Below are 17597 nucleotides of genomic sequence, written 5' to 3'. Positions count from 1 at the left end.
ACCATAGGCATAAGTAAGAAAAATTGCGTAACGGGAAGCAGTTAGAGCCCTTAATAAGGGAATCGTCAGGAGGACTGTGGAGAGAAGAAGGGAATTAAGGCCAAGACAAAAATTAATGGCGCCAGCAGAGTGGGGTAGAGAGAACGGGAGGGCTCACCGGAGTAGTGGAAAAATGCAGAGGTCTGTCAGTGCGGGGTACGCAATCCGAAGTAACGGCAGTGGCTGCGGCTGTAAGGATAGCCTGGTTATTGGATCGTCAGGGGGGCTGGAGTTGGTCCACGGAAATGCGCTAGGAGGGAAGGGGGGGGGGGAAAATTAGGGGCCAATGGTAGGAAATGTTGTCGTTAGAGTCGGGAGGGCGGGAAAACTCACCGGTGAGATAAGGATTCGTTACTTACCGGCAATGCGGGGAGCGAGGTCCGGTGATCCGGCTGCTGCCATGGGTGGAAAGCCAGGACTGTGATAAAGGCAGGGAAGGACCGCTGATTGGGCGGTCCCGGCAGGGACATAAAAAGAGAGAAGGGACAAGATGGAGGTTGCCAACTTGGATAGGGCTGAAGAAAAGGAGACCGTATGGTAATAGAAAATTAATAGGGAAAAATAGAAATTTTGCAAGGAGGGAAATAGTATAGAGAATTACCGGGTTGTCACTACGTTTTAGAACCTTGATTAAGGCCTTATGATGACCTTCTTCTTCCCAACGCATGGTTATTTTTGACACTGATCCCGAATAAACCTCGTTAGATTCTTGACTTCTTGCACATTCTCTATTATGTGAGTATATCTGCCTCCTTTTGATCCCTCATTCGCTTCTTCATTACTCCTTGCTCCTTGATATAAGGTGACGTGCAGTATTGTGTTTGCTCAGACTTTTTAATCATGTTTATTGAATCATTACTTTCTAACTATTATCTTGCTTTCTCTCTTTTCCTCCCCCTTCTTCTTTTCAGGCTATTCAGGTTAACTGTACAGGCATAATCAATGTTGTCCTGATGATGATCCTAATATTTTGTTGGTAGGATCGAAACGCCGTCGACACTTTTAAACACCCTATATGTTCTTTGCAATACTAAGTATGGTACATAAGGGTGTCCCATGTAATGTTTGTTAAGTTCACTCTCTATTTCTGCCATTTGTTACAAACATTTTTTGCCTGAACCTTTTTGTTGTTTCTGTTCTTCTCTTTATTATTTGTACGGGACACAGGCCTGTGTCCCACTTTGAGAATGTTTTTGATAATTTTGCTTCATTACTATATCAGTAAAATTTATGACCACTGTCCGGCTGGACAAGTCTTTAAAAATAAGCACTGATTGGGTCCTTATTGATTGCTTTCTCCATTCATTCGTTCCTAGGGACTTTTTTGTTGTTTATAATTACGTAATTCCCAGGGTCCCTGGTCGACCTTATATGGGTGCTCTTGTTGTTATTTAAATATGTTTAGCGCAATCGCTTGATTGCAAGAGCTAAGTTCCATTTTACCCCCTCTCCGAAGTGGATCCTTCCCTTGTCCCCCTTTTTCCCTTCCCCTCTACCCTCTATCACACATTGAATACTTCAGTGCTATGTCTGACAACGCACCACGGTACTCGGATGATTATATCAAAAAGATTTTAGAAGGCCCTTCGCTTTTTTCTAATACAGATGACATCTCAGGTGCCAACAGTAACACGACTGATTTCTCTGCTGAACTAGAGAAACAAAAAAAGAAATTCATTCGCTTGGAACTTATGATACGTATGCTAACCGAGTATCTTAAATCTAACACGATCCCACAAGGCCTAATAGTTAGAAATATTCCAGGCGTCTTCACAGACAACCCCAAATATATAAATAATTTCAGCTACATAGGTACAACTTGCTCTAGACATTGGCTAGTACTTGGCATAGATATTGCCACTGAGGAACTTCAGGTACTCACCAAGTTGATCGAGGATATAGAGAAAAATATCAAGGATAACAATACAGTCCCAGACGCCAAAAAATTGTTAGAAAAGGTCCAAAAAACAACTGAGGAATTCCTTCGTAAAGAACAAAACAAAAAATCAAACAAGGTCAAAAGGGATATTAAATCATTTGCTCCAGAACGAGCCTACCCTGATTTAAATAAAGATTTTTACTCTAATCGGACCTACAACAATCCCCAAAATTCAAGACCTTGGGGTCTATTTAACAGATGCCGGAATCTAGTAGGGTTCTCTGATACATCTGCAGAGTCCTCTGATAACTCAGACGCAGGAGAGGGTACAAGCAACACCACACAAACCCCCAATCCCCTTTTTTTAGGTCAGGACCTATAAGACCCACCAAGGAGAGGAAGGGGCAGACAACGCCCTCGTTGGTACAACCCCCCAGGAGAGCGCCAAACACGCCAGAAATTCTACCGATGGTAGACTCTAAACTGCACAACATGTCTGACCCCAGTCTAACTATTCCTTTGTTTAATCTCTCTACACATGTACTTTCTAGTCATGAGATATCACTACTCAGTAAAGGTCTTTCGTTTGTCCCAACGACATACCCCAATTTCCTTGATCTCCAGACGGAACTCCTAAGGTTTTTTCATAAAATTAGGCTCCATAGCTATTTTTTACAGAACTCAATGACACCCAAACAATCAAACACTCCACTGAGACCACCTTCCACTTTCTCACCACACCACAATATGATCCCAAGTGAGATGATTACATTCGAAAAACTTGCACTGAAAGAACTGATGAACATTTCTGCCGCACACCACTACATCCCTTACAACATTACCAGGGAAGAAAAATCAGCTATTTCTTCCCTTCGTGAAAATTCCAACTTAATAATCAAACCTGCTGACAAGGGTGGTGGTATTGTGTTACAAGAACTAAAGGACTATAAAGATGAGGTTAATCACCAATTGGCAAATACTGACCATTATTGTAAATTAAATACTAACCCTACTAAGAAACTTCGGACCCTCATTCGACAGATCACGGAAGAAGGCCTACAACAAGGTTTCCTCTCTAAACTAGAATACCAATTTCTTAATACTAAAAGCCCCAGGATGCCAGTAATCTATACGCTCCCTAAGATTCATAAAAACCTTGGGAAACCCCCCGGACGTCCTATTGTCTCTGGATGTGGCTCTATTCTTGAGCCGTTAGGCCATTATGTTAACCACTTTATTAAGGACTTTGTTCCCCTGACTGACTGTTACATCCGTGATAGTATGTCTATGATTAACCTGATTGAGAACCATCCCTATGACCCCAAACTTAACATTCTTTGCACTTTGGATGTAGAATCCCTTTATATTAATATACCGCAAAGGGATTCATTCTTTGTGATTGAAACCGTCCTTGATCAAAGACCTCGACCCCACACAGTCCCTACAAACTTCAGATTGCAACTATTAGAAGTTTGTCTTACTAGGAATTTTTTCATGTTTGAAGACCTTTTTTACCAACAAGTTAAAGGCACATCCATGGGCGCAATTGTTGCTCCAAATTTGGCTATTCTATACATGGATGCACTAGAAATGAACTGTATCCTTACCACTACAAATCCTTTTTCGTCATGTATCTGTAAGTGGAAAAGATACATTGATGATATCTTTATGATATGGCAGGCAAATGAAAATCTACTCACTTTGTTCCTCCATTGGCTTAATAACAATTGTGGGGGCCTTAAATTTACACTGACTCACCAAAGGGACTCTATTCCTTTCCTTGACCTTACCATTAAGCACATAGATGGCTATCTTCTCACAGGTCTCTTTCGTAAACCCACTGAAAGGAATACCTTGTTAAGTTACAATAGCAGTCACCCACGTGCCTTGAGAGATTCCCTTCCTTTTTCGCAGTTTCTGAGAATTCGCAGAAACTGTTGTTTAAAAGAGGACTACTTTCATGAAGCTAAAATACTTTCCACCAAACTATCTAAAAGGGGCTACCCTAAGAGATTAGTACGTAACTCCATGAAACGTGCTTGGTACTGTCCCCGTGAAGCACTCCTTGAACCCAAACCTAAGTCTGAAACCAACAGATTGGTTTGCGTGACCACTTTTTCTACAGTGTCTAACTCCATACGCAAAAGCATCCTTAATAATTGGCCAACTCTGAATGCTGGTAACCTCCGCTTGGAGCGTCCGTTGTTCGCATTCAATAAAAATAAAAATATTAAGGATCACCTTGTTCGTGCAGCCTTACCCACTACTACCAATAAGACAACTATCAATACTCTAAATGATATCTGGTCTCTTCCACCATTGAAAGGTCATGCCAAATGTGGTAATTGTGTAGTATGTGCATTGACCATTGAGTGTAAAGTTTTTTTTTTTGGCAACATCAGAAATGAATAAAAAATGTTCACCAATTGTAATTCTACCAATGTCATATATGCGATCTTCTGTCCCTGTAATAAGATTTACATTGGCCAGACGACGCAAAAGATCCGCCTACGCATTTCTCAACATCGCAGTAGAATTAGATGCAAAATCCTCACAGCACCATTGATTGAACATTTCCTGGAAAAGAAACACTCTGAAGATGAAATTCGGTGGACTGTCATCTCTGTTGTTAAATTGCCCACAAGAGGAGGTGATATCGTGAAAACACTGAACAGAGAGGAACTAAAATGAATTTTGAAGACAGATAGCTTCAATTCGGGATTGAACAAACATGAGGACTGGTCCACAACTATCTGATCGGTTACTCTGCTCTCACCACTGACTAAGAAATCTACTGTACAATTCAATGAGTAACCACTGGTATTTCTTTTAACTCCAGTCTGTCCAATTGCTTCCATGTCTTGCTTTTCTACTGCCTCATGTTCAATTTACCTTCTCTAATTCCTTTGGAATTTTAATCAGCACCTTTATCACCGTGTACGCGATCACCCAACCTGTCATCTACTTTCTATACTATTTCCCTCCTTGCAAAATTTCTATTTTTCCCTATTAATTTTCTATTACCATACGGTCTCCTTTTCTTCAGCCCTATCCAAGATGGCAACCTCCATCTTGTCCCTTCTCTCTTTTTATGTCCCTGCCCGGGCCGCCCAATCAACAGTCCTTCCCTGCCTTTATCACAGTCCTGGCTTTCCACCCACGGCAGCAGCCGTATCACCGGACCTCGCTCCCCGCATTGCCGGAAAGTAACGAATCCTTATCTCACCAGTGAGTTTTCCCACCCTCCCGACTCTAACGACAACCTTTCCTACTGTTGGCCCCTAATTTCCCCCCCCCTTCCCTCCTAGCGCATTTCCGTGGACCAACTCCAGCCCCCCTGAAGATCCAATAACCAGGCTATCCATACAGCCGCGGCCACTGCCGTTACTTCGGATTGCATACCCCGCACTGACGGACCTCTGCATTTTTCCACTACTCCGGTGAGCCCTCCCGTTCTCTCTACCCCGCTCTGCTGGCGCCATTAATTTTTGTCTTGGTCTTAATTCCCTTCATCTCTCCACAGTCCTCCTGATGATTCCCTTATTAAGAGCTCTAACTGCTTCCCGTTACCCAATTTTTCTTACTTATGCCTATGGTGAGTCTGCTCTCCCCTGTCGTTCTATCAATCTTTACTTTCTATTGCACACAGAGCACTCCACATTGGTACCGCTTCCCGCGGTCGGTCTTAATTTCTAAGAACCCGCTCATGATCCGTCACTACTTGTTTCTCGCCACCTTCCTTCACCGCCCGTGCTCACCTTCGTAATAGTCACCTTTATTTGCCGCATGTCCTGGTTAATTCCTTATCACAGCTTCCTCGTCACAAGGTTTTCTTACCTTAGTCCTTCGCACTCCCTCCCCTTGGCATTTATACTTAACGGACAGCCCTCCATCCTGGTTTACTACATATAGTGTCTGCAACAATTTTTCGAATTACCGGGTTGTCACTACGTTTTAGAACCTTGATTAAGGCCTTATGATGACCTTCTTCTTCCCAACGCATGGTTATTTTGGACACTGATCCCGAATACACCTCGTTAGGTTTTTGACTTCTTGCACATTCTCTATTATGTGAGTATATCTGCCTCCTTTTGCTCCCTCATTCGCTTCTTCATTACTCTTTGCTCCTTGATATAAGGTGACGTGCAGTATTGTGTTTGCTCAGACTTTTTAATCATTTTTAATCCTGTTTATTGAATCATTACTTTCTAACTATTATCTTGCTTTCTCTCTTTTCCTCCCCCTCCTTCTTTAAGGCTATTCAGGTTAACTGTACAGGCATAATCAATGTTGTCCTGATGATGATCCTAATATTTTGTTGGTAGGATCGAAACGCCGTCGACACTTGTAAACACCCTATATGTTCTTTGCAATACTAAGTATGACACGTAAGGGTGTCCCATGTAATGTTTGTTAAGTTCACTCTCTATTTCTGCCATTTGTAACAAACATTTTTTGCCTGAACCTTTTTGTTGTTTCTGTTCTTCTCTTTATTATTTGTACGGGACACAGGCTTGTGTCCCACTTTGAGAATTTCTTTGATAATTTTGCTTCATTACTATATCAGTAAAATATATGACCACTGTCCGGCTGGACAAGTCTTTAAAAATAAGCACTGATTGGGTCCTTATTGATTGCTTTCTCCATTCATTCGTTCCTAGGGAATTTTTTGTTGTTTATAATTACGTAATTCCCAGGGTCCCTGGTCGACCTTATATGGGTGCTCTTGTTGTTATTTAAATATGTTTAGCGCAATCGCTTGATTGCAAGAGCTAAGTTCCATTTTACCCCCTCTCCGAAGTGGATCCTTCCCTTGTCCCCCTTTTTCCCTTCCCCTCTCCCCTCTATAACACATTGAATACTTAAGTGCTATGTCTGACAACGCACCACGGTACTCGGATGATTATATCAAAAAGATTTTAGAAGGCCCTTCGCTTTTTTCTAATACAGATGACATCTCAGGTGCCAACAATAACACGACTGATTTCTCTGCTGAACTAGAGAAACAAAAAAAGAAATTCATTAGCTTGGAACTTATGATACGTATGCTAACCGAGTATCTTAAATCTAACACGTTCCCACAAGGCCGAATAGTTAGAAATATTCCAGGCGTCTTCACAGACAACCCCAAATATATAAATAATTTCAGCTACATAGGTACAACTTGCTCTAGACATTGGCTAGTACTTGGCATAGATATTGCCACTGAGGAACTTCAAGTACTCACCAAGTTGATCGAGGATATAGAGAAAAATATCAAGGATAACAATACAGTCCCAGACGCCAAAAAATTGTTAGAAAAGGTCCAAAAAACAACTGAGGAATTCCATCGTATAGAACAAAACAAAAAATCAAACAAGGTCAAAAGGGATATTAAATCATTTGCTCCAGAACGAGCCTACCCTTATTTAAATAAAGATTTTTACACTAATCGGACCTACAACAATCCCCAAAATTCAAGACCTTGGGGTCGATTTAACAGATGCCAGAATCTAGTAGGGTTCTCTGATACATCTGCAGAGTCCTCTGATAACTCAGACGCAGGAGAGGGTACAAGCAACACCACATGAACCCCCAATCCCCTTTTTTTAGGTCAGGACCTACAAGACCCACCAAGGAGAGGAAGGGGCAGACAATGCCCTCGTTGGTACAACCCCCCAGGAGAGCGCCAAACACGCCAGAAATTCTACCGTTGGTAGACTCTGAACTACACAACATGCCTGACCCCAGTCTAACTATTCCTTTGTTTAATCTCGCTACACGTGTACTTTCTAGTCATGAGATATCACTACTCAGTAAAGGTCTTTCGTTTGTCCCAACGACATACCCCAATTTCCTTGATCTCCAGACGGAACTCCTAAGGTTTTTTCATAAAATTAGGCTCCATAGCTATTTTTTACAGAACTCAATGATACCCAAACAATCAAACACTCCACTGAGACCACCTTCCACTTTCTCACCACACCACAATATGATCCCAAGTGAGATTATTACATTCGAAAAACTTGTACTGAAAGAACTGATGAACATTTCTGCCGCACACCACTACATCCCTTACAACATTACCAGGGAAGAAAAATCAGCTATTTCTTCCCTTCGTGAAAATTCCAACTTAATAATCAAACCTGCTGACAAGGGTGGTGGTATTGTGTTACAAGATCTAAAGGACTATAAAGATGAGGTTAATCACCAATTGGCAAATACTGACCATTATTGTAAATTAAATACTAACCCTACTAAGGAACTTCAGACCCTCATTCGACAGATCACGGATGAAGGCCTACAACAAGGTTTCCTCTCTAAACTAGAATACCAATTTCTTAATACTAAAAGCCCCAGGATGCCAGTAATCTATACGCTCCCTAAGATTCATAAAAACCTTGAGAAACCCCCCGGATGTCCTATTGTCTCTGGATGTGGCTCTATTCTTGAGCCGTTAGGCCATTATGTTAACCACTTTATTAAGGACTTTGTTCCCCTGACTGACTGTTACATCCGTGATAGTATGTCTATGATTAACCTGATTGAGAACCATCCCTATGACCCCAAACTTAACATTCTTTGCACTTTGGATGTAGAATCCCTTTATACTAATATACCGCAAAGGGATTCATTGCTTGTGATGGAAACCGTCCTTGATCAAAGACCTCGACCCCACACAGTCCCTACAAACTTCAGATTGCAACTATTAGAAGTTTGTCTTACTAGGAATTTTTTCATGTTTGAAGACCTTTTTTACCAACAAGTTAAAGGCACATCCATGGGCGCAATTTTTGCTCCAAATTTGTCTATTCTATACATGGATGCACTAGGAATGAACTGTATCCTTACCACTACAAATCCTTTTTCGTCATGTATCTGTAAGTGGAAAAGATACATTGATGATATCTTTATGATATGGCAGGCAAATGAAAATCTACTCACTTTGTTCCTCCATTGGCTTAATAACAATTGTGGGGGCCTTAAATTTACACTGACTCATCAAAGGGACTCTATTCCTTTCCTTGACCTTACCATTAAGCACATAGATGGCTATCTTCTCACAGGTCTCTTTCGTAAACCCACTGAAAGGAATACCTTGTTAAGTTACAATAGCAGTCTCCCACGTGCCTTGAGAGATTCCCTTCCTTTTTCGCAGTTTCTGAGAATTCGCAGAAACTGTTGTTTAAAAGAGGACTACTTTCATGAAGCTAAAATACTTTCCACCAAACTATCTAAAAGGGGCTATCCTAAGAGATTAGTACGTAACTCCATTAAACGTGCTTGGTACTGTCCCCGTGAAGCACTCCTTGAACCCAAACCTAAGTCTGAAACCAACAGATTGGTTTGCGTGACCACTTTTTCTACAGTGTCTAACTCCATACGCAAAAGCATCCTTAATAATTGGCCAATTCTGAATGCTGGTAATCTCCGCTTGGAGCGTCCGTTGTTCGCATTCAATAAAAATAAAAATATTAAGGATCACCTTGTTCGTGCAGCCTTACCCACTACTACCAATAAGACAACTATCAATACTCTAAATGATATCTGGTCTCTTCCACCATTGAAAGGTCATGCCAAATGTGGTAATTGTGTAGTATGTGCATTGACCATTGAGTGTAAAGTTTTTGTTTTTGGCAACATTAGAAATGAATAAAAAATGTTCACCAATTGTAATTCTACCAATGTCATATATGCGATCTTCTGTCCCTGTAATAAGATTTACATTGGCCAGACGACGCAAAAGATCCGCCTACGCATTTCTCAACATCGCAGTAGAATTAGATGCAAAATCCTCACAGCACCATTGGTTGAACATTTCCTGGAAAAGAAACACTCTGAAGATGAAATTCGGTGGACTGTCATCTCTGTTGTTAAATTGCCCCCAAGAGGAGGTGATATCGTGAAAACACTGAACAGAGAGGAACTAAAATGAATTTTGAAGACAGATAGCTTCAATTCGGGATTGAACAAACATGAGGACTGGTCCACAACTATCTGATCGGTTACTCTGCTCTCACCACTGACTAAGAAATCTACTGTACAATTCAATGAGTAACCACTGGTATTTCTTTTAACTCCAGTCTGTCCAATTGCTTCCATGTCTTGCTTTTCTACTGCCTCATGTTCAATTTACCTTCTCTAATCCTTTGGAATTTTAATCAGCACCTTTATCACCGTGTACGCGATCACCCAACCTGTCATCTACTCTCTATACTATTTCCCTCCTTGCAAAATTTCTATTTTTCCCTATTAATTTTCTATTACCATACGGTCTCCTTTTCTTCAGCCCTATCCAAGATGGCAACCTCCATCTTGTCCCTTCTCTCTTTTTATGTCCCTGCCCGGGCCGCCCAATCAGCGGTCCTTCCCTGCCTTTATCACAGTCCTGGCTTTCCACCCACGGCAGCAGCCGTATCACCGGACCTCGCTCCCCGCATTGCCGGAAAGTAACAAATCCTTATCTCACCGGTGAGTTTTCCCGCCCTCCCGACTCTAACGACAACATTTCCTACCATTGGCCCCTAATTCCCCCCCCCCCCCTTTCCTCCTAGCGCATTTCCGCGGACCAACTCCAGCCCCCCTGACGATCCAATAACCAGGCTATCCATACAGCCGCGGCCACTGCCGTTACTTCGGATTGCATACCCCGCACTGACGGACCTCTGCATTTTTCCACTACTCCGGTGAGCCCTCCCGTTCTCTCTACCCCACTCTGCTGGCGCCATTAATTTTTGTCTTGGCCTTAATTGCCTTCATCTCTCCACAGTCCTCCTGACGATTCCCTTATTAAGAGCTCTAACTGCTTCCCGTTATCCAATTTTTCTTACTTATGCCTATGGTGAGTCTGCTCTCCCCTGTCGTTCTATCAATCTTTACTTTCTATTGCACACAGAGCACTCCACATTGGTACCGCTTCCCGCGGTCCGTCTTAATTTCTAAGTACCCGCTCATGATCCGTCACTACTTGTTTCTCGCCACCTTCCTTCACCGCCCGTGCTCACCTTCGTAATAGTCACCTTTATTTGCCGCACGTCCTGGTTAATTCCTTATCACAGCTTCCTCGTCACAAGGTTTTCTTACCTTAGTCCTTCGCACTCCCTCCCCTTGGCATTTATACTTAACGGACAGCCCTCCATCCTGGTTTACTACATATAGTGTCTGCAACAATTTTTCGAATTACCGGGTTGTCACTACGTTTTAGAACCTTGATTAAGGCCTTATGATGACCTTCACCTTCCCAACGCATGGTTATTTTGGACACTGATCCCGAATACACCTCGTTAGGTTCTTGACTTCTTGCACATTCTCTATTATGTGAGTATATCTGCCTCCTTTTGCTCCCTCATTCGCTTCTTCATTACTCTTTGCTCCTTGATATAAGGTGACGTGCAGTATTGTGTTTGCTCAGACTTTTTAATCATTTTTAATCATGTTTATTGAATCATTACTTTCTAACTATTATCTTGCTTTCTCTCTTTTCCTCCCCCTTCTTCTTTAAGGCTATCCAGGTTAACTGTACAGGCATAATCAATGTTGTCCTGATGATGATCCTAATATTTTGTTGGTAGGATCGAAACGCCGTCGACACTTGTAAACACCCTATATGTTCTTTGCAATACTAAGTATGATACATAAGGGTGTCCCATGTAATGTTTGTTAAGTTCACTCTCTATTTCTGCCATTTGTAACAAACATTTTTTGCCTGAACCTTTTTGTTGTTTCTGTTCTTCTCTTTATTATTTGTACGGGACACAGGCTTGTGTCCCACTTTGAGAATTTCTTTGATAATTTTGCTTCATTACTATATCAGTAAAATATATGACTACTGTCCGGCTGGACAAGTCTTTAAAAATAAGCACTGATTGGGTCCTTATTGATTGCTTTCTCCATTCATTCGTTCCTAGGGAATTTTTTGTTGTTTATAATTACGTAATTCCCAGGGTCCCTGGTCGACCTTATATGGGTGCTCTTGTTGTTATTTAAATATGTTTAGCGCAATCGCTTGATAGCAAGAACTAAGTTCCATTTTACCCCCTCTCCGAAGTGGATCCTTCCCTTGTCCCCCTTTTTCCCTTCCCCTCTCCCCTCTATCACACATTGAATACTTCAGTGCTATGTCTGACAACGCACCACGGTACTCGGATGATTATATCAAAAAGATTTTAGAAGGCCCTTCGCTTTTTTCTAATACAGATGACATCTCAGGTGCCAACAGTAACACGACTGATTTCTCTGCTGAACTAGAGAAACAAAAAAAGAAATTCATTCGCTTGGAACTTATGATACGTATGCTAACCGAGTATCTTAAATCTAACACGATCCCACAAGGCCTAATAGTTAGAAATATTCCAGGCGTCTTCACAGACAACCCCAAATATATAAATAATTTCAGCTACATAGGTACAACTTGCTCTAGACATTGGCTAGTACTTGGCATAGATATTGCCACTGAGGAACTTCAGGTACTCACCAAGTTGATCGAGGATATAGAGAAAAATATCAAGGATAACAATACAGTCCCAGACGCCAAAAAATTGTTAGAAAAGGTCCACAAAACAACTGAGGAATTCCAACGTATAGAACAAAACAAAAAATCAAACAAGGTCAAAAGGGATATTAAATCATTTGCTCCAGAACGAGCCTACCCTTATTTAAATAAAGATTTTTACACTAATCGGACCTACAACAATCCCCAAAATTCAAGACCTTGGGGTCGATTTAACAGATGCCAGAATCTAGTAGGGTTCTCTGATACATCTGCAGAGTCCTCTGATAACTCAGACGCAGGAGAGGGTACAAGCAACACCACACGAACCCCCAATCCCCTTTTTTTAGGTCAGGACCTACAAGACCCACCAAGGAGAGGAAGGGGCAGACAACGCCCTTGTTGGTACAACCCCCCAGGAGAGCGCCAAACACGCCAGAACTTCTACCGTTGGTAGACTCTGAACTACACAACATGTCTGACCCCAGTCTAACTATTCCTTTGTTTAATCTCTCTACACATGTACTTTCTAGTCATGAGATATCACTACTCAGTAAAGGTCTTTCGTTTGTCCCAACGACATACCCCAATTTCCTTGATCTCCAGACGGAACTCCTAAGGTTTTTTCATAAAATTAGGCTCCATAGCTATTTTTTACAGAACTCAATGACACCCAAACAATCAAACACTCCACTGAGACCACCTTCCACTTTCTCACCACACTACAATATGACCCCAAGTGAGATTATTACATTAGAAAAACTTGTACTGAAAGAACTGATGAACATTTCTGCCGCACACCACTACATCCCTTACAACATTACCAGGGAAGAAAAATCAGCAATTTCTTCCCTTCGTGAAAATTCCAACTTAATAATCAAACCTGCTGACAAGGGTGGTGGTATTGTGTTACAAGAACTAAAGGACTATAAAGATGAGGTTAATCACCAATTGGCAAATACTGACCATTATTGTAAATTAAATACTAACCCTACTAAGGAACTTCAGACCCTCATTCGACAGATCACGGATGAAGGCCTACAACAAGGTTTCCTCTCTAAACTAGAATACCAATTTCTTAATACTAAAAGCCCCAGGATGCCAGTAATCTATACGCTCCCTAAGATTCATAAAAACCTTGAGAAACCCCCCGGACGTCCTATTGTCTCTGGATGTGGCTCTATTCTTGAGCCGTTAGGCCATTATGTTAACCACTTTATTAAGGACTTTGTTCCCCTGACTGACTGTTACATCCGTGATAGTATGTCTATGATTAACCTGATTGAGAACCATCCCTATGACCCCAAACTTAACATTCTTTGCACTTTGGATGTAGAATCCCTTTATACTAATATACCGCAAAGGGATTCATTGCTTGTGATGGAAACCGTCCTTGATCAAAGACCTCGACCCCACACAGTCCCTACAAACTTCATATTGCAACTATTAGAAGTTTGTCTTACTAGGAATTTTTTCATGTTTGAAGACCTTTTTTACCAACAAGTTAAAGGCACATCCATGGGCGCAATTTTTGCTCCAAATTTGGCTATTCTATACATGGATGCACTAGAAATGAACTGTATCCTTACCACTACAAATCCTTTTTCGTCATGTATCTGTAAGTGGAAAAGATACATTGATGATATCTTTATGATATGGCAGGCAAATGAAAATCTACTCACTTTGTTCCTCCATTGGCTTAATAACAATTGTGGGGGCATTAAATTTACACTGACTCATCAAAGGGACTCTATTCCTTTCCTTGACGTTACCATTAAGCACATAGATGGCTATCTTCTCACAGGTCTCTTTCGTAAACCCACTGAAAGGAATACCTTGTTAAGTTACAATAGCAGTCACCCACGTGCCTTGAGAGATTCCCTTCCTTTTTCGCAGTTTCTGAGAATTCGCAGAAACTGTTGTTTAAAAGAGGACTACTTTCATGAAGCTAAAATACTTTCCACCAAACTATCTAAAAGGGGCTACCCTAAGGGATTAGTACGTAACTCCATGAAACGTGCTCGGTACTGTCCCCGTGAAGCACTCCTTGAACCCAAACCTAAGTCTGAAACCAACAGATTGGTTTGCGTGACCACTTTTTCTGAAGTGTCTAACTCCATACGCAAAAGCATCCTTAATAATTGGCCAATTCTGAATGCTGGTAATCTCCGCTTGGAGCGTCCGTTGTTCGCATTCAATAAAAATAAAAATATTAAGGATCACCTTGTTCGTGCAGACTTACCCACTACTACCAATAAGACAACTATCAATACTCTAAATGATATCTGGTCTCTTCCACCATTGAAAGGTCATGCCAAATGTGGTAATTGTGTAGTATGTGCATTGACCATTGAGTGTAAAGTTTTTGTTTTTGGCAACATCAGAAATGAATAAAAAATGTTCACCAATTGTAATTCTACCAATGTCATATATGCGATCTTCTGTCCCTGTAATAAGATTTACATTGGCCAGACGACGCAAAAGATCCGCCTACGCATTTCTCAACATCGCAGTAGAATTAGATGCAAAATCCTCACAGCACCATTGGTTGAACATTTCCTGGAAAAGAAACACTCTGAAGATGAAATTCGGTGGACTGTCATCTCTGTTGTTAAATTGCCCCCAAGAGGAGGTGATATCGTGAAAACACTGAACAGAGAGGAACTAAAATTAATTTTGAAGACAGATAGCTTCAATTCGGGATTGAACAAACATGAGGACTGGTCCACAACTATCTGATCGGTTACTCTGCTCTCACCACTGACTAAGAAATCTACTGTACAATTCAATGAGTAACCACTGGTATTTCTTTTAACTCCAGTCTGTCCAATTGCTTCCATGTCTTGCTTTTCTACTGCCTCATGTTCAATTTACCTTCTCTAATTCCTTTGGAATTTTAATCAGCACCTTTATCACCGTGTACGCGATCACCCAACCTGTCATCTACTCTCTATACTATTTCCCTCCTTGCAAAATTTCTATTATTCCCTATTAATTTTCTATTACCATACGGTCTCCTTTTCTTCAGCCCTATCCAAGATGGCAACCTCCATCTTGTCCCTTCTCTCTTTTTATGTCCCTGCCCAGGCCGCCCAATCAGCGGTCCTTCCCTGCCTTTATCACAGTCCTGGCTTTCCACCCACGGCAGCAGCCGTATCACCGGACCTCGCTGCCCGCATTGCCGGAAAGTAACAAATCCTTATCTCACCGGTGAGTTTTCCCGCCCTCCCGACTCTAACGACAACATTTCCTACCGTTGGCCCCTAATTTCCCCCCCCCCTTTCCTCCTAGCGCATTTCCGCGGACCAACTCCAGCCCCCCTGACGATCCAATAACCAGGCTATCCATACAGCCGCGGCCACTGCCGTTACTTCCGATTGCGTACCCCGCACTGACGGACCTCTGCATTTTTCCACTACTCCGGTGAGCCCTCCCGTTCTCTCTACCCCACTCTGCTGGCGCCATTAATTTTTGTCTTGGCCTTAATTCCCTTCATCTCGCCACAGCCCTCCTGACGATTCCCTTATTAAGGGCTCTAACTGCTTCCCGTTACGCAATTTTTCTTACTTATGCCTATGGTGAGTCTGCTCTCCCCTGTCGTTCTATCAATCTTTACTTTCTATTGCACACAGAGCACTCCACATTGGTACCGCTTCCCGCGGTCGGTCTTAATTGCTAAGAACCTGCTCATGATCCGTCACTACTTGTTTCTCGCCACCTTCCTTCACCGCCCGTGCTCACCTTCGTAATAGTCACCCTTATCTGCCGCACATCCTGGTTAATTCCTTATCACAGCTTCCTCGTCACAAGGTTTTCTTACCTTAGTCCTTCGCACTCCCTCCCCTTGGCATTTATACTTAACGGACAGCCCTCCATCCTGGTTTACTACATATAGTGTCTGCAACAATTTTTCGAATTACCGGGTTGTCACTACGTTTTAGAACCTTGATTAAGGCCTTATGATGACCTTCTTCTTCCCAACGCATGGTTATTTTGGACACTGATCCCGAATACACCTCGTTAGATTCTTGACTTCTTGCACATTGTCTATTATGTGAGTATATCTGCCTCCTTTTGCTCCCTCATTCGCTTCTTCATTACTCCTTGCTCCTTGATATAAGGTGACGTGCAGTATTGTGTTTGCTCAGACTTTTTAATCATTTTTAATCATGTTTATTGAATCATTACTTTCTAACTATTATCTTGCTTTCTCTGTTTTCCTCCCCCTTCTCCTTTAAGGCTATTCAGGTTAACTGTACAGGCATAATCAATGTTGTCCTGATGATGATCCTAATATTTTGTTGGTAGGATCGAAACGCCGTCGACACTTGTAAACACCCTATATGTTCTTTGCAATACTAAGTATGATACATAAGGGTGTCCCATGTAATGTTTGTTAAGTTCACTCTCTATTTCTGCCATTTCTAACAAACATGTTTTGCCTGAACCTTTTTGTTGTTTCTGTTCTTCTCTTTATTATTTGTACGGGACACAGGCTTGTGTCCCACTTTGAGAATTTCTTTGATAATTTTGCTTCATTACTACATCAGTAAAATTTATGACCACTGTCCGGCTGGACAAGTCTTTAAAAATAAGCACTGATTGGGTCCTTATTGATTGCTTTCTTCATTCATTCGTTCCTAGGGACTTTTTTGTTTTTTATAAGTACTTCAAAATGTCATCAATGCTTTTGCTCTGCCAGCAAAGCATATGCTGTTGAATCATCTAACTGATCTCTGGTTTTAAGCCATACACAAACCGATACACAAATTGTCCCATTGCCTTATCACCAATATTCTCAAAACCGCTTTACTGCTTGAACACCTGTAACAGCCTCTCATAATAGGCATGTACAGACTCATTTGATTCTTGAGTTGTCCTGTCTATCTTTACTCAATCTGTCTCTTTTGGGGGAATTTTCCCTTTTAAGAAAGTAATCACTTGGTGATACTTTTTCATCACATCATCTGAGGGTGCTCCTCTTTTAGCATCTCTTGGATACTCCTCACTTTGCCAATCAACTGTGATTTTACACTCTGTCCCAAATCTGCAGGTACCACAATGTCAAACAAACCATCCAGGTCCTTCAACAAAACCTTTGACACCTTCACAAACCTCTCAACCTGCTTATATCACACCACGGGGTTTTCTCTCAATTTCGGAAAACCATTTGTAAATGACAAAATATCTGTCTACTCCATGGGACATGAA

Source organism: Triturus cristatus, chromosome 7, assembly GCF_964204655.1.
Source record: "Triturus cristatus chromosome 7, aTriCri1.1, whole genome shotgun sequence".
Lineage (NCBI taxonomy): Eukaryota > Metazoa > Chordata > Amphibia > Caudata > Salamandridae > Triturus > Triturus cristatus.
The sequence above is the reverse complement of the archived record's forward strand: the minus strand, read 5'-3'. Positions refer to the sequence as shown.